The following is a 3,691-nucleotide window of genomic DNA, read 5'->3' as shown; positions in this document are numbered from 1 at the left end:
ATTTATATTCTGACTGTCGGTGTTGACTATCTGTATATCATTTTTTTCAACTCTGGGATGCTAATCCTTATCTTGCTCAATTATGTTGAGGACTTTTAGCTTAGTCTTTCTAACATTGACCCATCCAATAGGGGACTTACACGTCTTGCTCTACCAGTCTTGTATGGGGCCATTGGGATACTAGAGTAGTAGTTATTATTATAGGGAACTTGATAAGTGATAGATAATCATCCCAACTATCTTTGAATTTAACAACACCAGCTCATGACATATCTTCTGGCATTTAAATTGTACATTTTAGCCTGTTCATCAGGTTGGAGGTAAAGTAGAGTACGAAGACTTATGTGTCTTCCCAGTTGCTTCGCATACTGATCTCGGTAGTTAGCTGTAACTTGGGCTTCTTTATCTGGGATAATAGCTATGGGGACTCCGTAAGGTCATACCACTCTTTTACGCTATAATTTTATACCTTCTCGGTTGAGTAGGTAGCCTTTGATTGAAGGAGCATGGTCTAATATCATTAATCCCTAGGTAACATTCCCTCCAAAGTTAATTGTCGACGGAGTGCGAAGTGAGTCTTGTAGCCATGGTCATATTGTGGAATTTTCGACCTCGTGTATTACTTCCTATGTTTAGTAAATTACATCAACTGGTATGCTTACCTTTTGGGTTTTGCTTTTTTTCCCTCAGAGTTGGCTGCCAAGTGGTGTCAAAATTCCTTCGTCCACTGGCCCATATAGCCATTATGTGGTTTACCTCTCATTAATTGGTACTATGTTGAAGAACTGTGGCATTCAAGTGCATCGTCGGTTAGCAATTAGCTAATCCTTCTTGTCTTTCTTAAGTCCTTTTTATAATACCCTCAACGTAACTTATAGTACTCCAAGTACATAATCTAATGTCGTTTCTCCGCCGCTAGTTCAGATTTTTCCATCTCGCGCGACCACACCCGCACTATTGCACTAAATTCCACCAGAATTTAGAAGTTAAGCGTGCTTGGACAAGACTAATACTGGGATGGGTGACCTCCCTGGAAACTCTTTGTGTCGCGTTTTATTGTAGTCCTTGCACTAATGTGCGGGGTACTCAACTAAGCTCCAGATTTACCTCACCGTTGTCTCGGGAGTCTTTATGTTTTGCCTTGTCCTTTCCTCTGTTATCTTGCAACCAGTATCGGGGTAGATCTTTAGTTCCACTATGACCATGTCCACCTTTTTTTGTCACTTTGACTTAACTTCTCCTATTGTATTCACCCCTTTTTTTATGCATCTATTCATTAGGGTGGGCTACTGGGTAGCGCTAAAGTTTGTTCATATAGTGACCTTTAGAGACACTTTGAGTTCCGTCTATCCTCAGTTGGTATAGTCCCGAAGAAGTTTGGCATATGAGCTCGCCATCTTGTAGTACCCAACTAGTTCTGCCCGTCTTACTTAAATAATTTTACAAATTCCTTACCCCAGTTGGTAACACTTTATTGTTGTTATCTCGTGTCTTCCTTTACCTTTATGAAATTGTGAGAAGGTGCTCAACTTAACCTGAGAAATATCCTAGCGTCATCTCGCTAGGTCTCACCTTGTCGCACTTCTTTCCTTTCCCTTATTAACTGTGTGTTCTTCTCTTTTCCTACCACAAGAGGCTTTCTATTCTTTTGTCCTTGGTTATACATCTATCATAATATCATTTGCGACCAACTCTATAGCTAATATTTTGGCTTTTGGTCTAGCATGCTGTCATTATCTTTTGTAGTGTCCCTTGAGTTATTCGATATCCTTTTATTGCTATATTCTTTTTCTTTTATACGTACCCACCTTCTAGCGTTATGTTATTCCAGGTCTTGCGGGAAACTTCTTAACACTATCCTTAATAGCATTCTAACTTCTATCCAATTATTGACGACTTCCAGATCCTTCTAACTTGGTTCAATAAAGGATCTTATTGAAGTTTAAGCATCTATCTCAAAAATGATGCCACATCAATTGCCTCTATCTTACCCTTTGTAGTTTTCTAGCTTGATTCCCCCCTTTAGAGGGTACTTATAACTTTATCCTCTTATACCTTGCTCTATGTCCAGTCTCAATTTCATCGAGTCTCCTTCCCCAATGTACTTGGTACTGTATCATATCCCCGTCTTTCTACATTAATTTTTTTCCCAACCTGATTATCCAGGTACGGAACGTTGGCTAAATTATGAAGCATTGAGAACCCTTTTCATACATAGTGCGACACCTTATCTATTAATCTGTACTTAAGTAATGGGACCCATAGAACAACTCGTCTGAGGCCACATTCTACTTATCTTTATAAAAAGTTAATATACACTTGTAGCAATTCTAATTTTTCTTTTAATTAGGCAACATTTGTATTCCGGCATTCATTGTCCCATGTTCTCTTGGAGTAGTGGGTTTCCCAACCTATATCCTTTGTTTCTTGAGATGAATGAAAGTTGCGCCTTTTATTCCTTGGGGTGAATGTGGGTTACACCAATTATTCCTTAATTTTTCCATCCTCGTCCCTTAAGGGTTCCACTATTTTTAGTGCGACGTTGTCTACACGCGTCATTTCTTTGTATCTTAAGCTCCATGCTCTTACTGCATACTCAACGTACGCTTTTAACTTAGTCAACGTATACTAAGTTCGCCTTACTAGTGGTCCTACTTTATCCCTATATAATTGTATCACCCCATTCCTAACATCTCTTTATGGTGCTTCTTCGAAGCTCTTTCCCTAACTAGTCGATGGAGGACTATAAACTATTATCGTAAACCATTTTCCAATCATTGTTTGAAGAAACTAGAATCTCTTAAACATCACAATACTTCTTTTAATACTTGACCTACCTAGTCTTCTTCTGGGTTTATCCTCGAATTATGAACAACTTATCTAATTTACAATTAGGAGTTGGGGGCTTGGTACTTTCAAAATGAGTGAAGCTCAATTACTGGACATCTTACCTTTATACCTGAGCTTCTCTTTTTTTCTACAACATAATTACGGTTGGAGATACTGTGGTCTGAACTGTACTGCTCAGACATACTTTTATTTCTCCATAATAAACTTCCTTAAGTAAAAAGGGTATCCCTTATTGACGACATGAAGAGTACCTCTTATAACTTTAATTTGGCATAATATGGGTACTCAGTATCAATTTACAAGACATGTTATAAAGCTATATTTCATCTCCTTTTTCTTGTTTTGGGAAAATTTTGGCAGAGTTTCCTCTATATTTCTTACTTATCCCAAACCTACATGCAGAAAATACCAACAATGCCTAATAGGGCGAACACATATATATTCGTATCATATCACAGCCGCACAGGGCTTTCAATATCTCATATTACAGCCACACAGGGCTTTCAATGTCAATAATAATATAAAAATACTAGACTTACCTCGTATGTCCAACTTCAACCTGCATCTGTTGCATTTTCGCGTCTACTTTTCCCTTTAGTTTTTGACTTTATATTTCAATCACATGTCAATACCTTACACAACAGATATCTTTTGTGCCTTTACTTTACTTACTTGCGTGCTTCGTAACTTCCCATATCGTCAATTACTTCCCTCTATTGGTGTTGTCCTTCTGTTAAGATCCAAGGTTAGTATAAGGAATTTTCCTATGAATCGGATCTATAGCACAATCTCAGATGTAAAATAAAGGTAACATCCTAAATTTCCTGTATCTTCCTGTTTA

The 3,691-nt window shown here is 37.9% G+C and overlaps 1 pseudogene; it reads left to right on the top strand.

The window, feature by feature from the left end:
* The first annotated feature begins 935 nt into the window (after positions 1 to 935).
* Positions 936 to 1,055, top strand: LOC129893534 (5S ribosomal RNA; annotated as a pseudogene).
* Positions 1,056 to 3,691: the final 2,636 nt, after the last annotated feature.

Source organism: Solanum dulcamara, chromosome 6, assembly GCF_947179165.1.
Source record: "Solanum dulcamara chromosome 6, daSolDulc1.2, whole genome shotgun sequence".
In the NCBI taxonomy this organism is placed as follows: Eukaryota; Viridiplantae; Streptophyta; class Magnoliopsida; order Solanales; family Solanaceae; genus Solanum; species Solanum dulcamara.
Note: the sequence above shows the minus strand (reverse complement) of the source record. Positions and strands in the feature narration are given on the sequence as shown.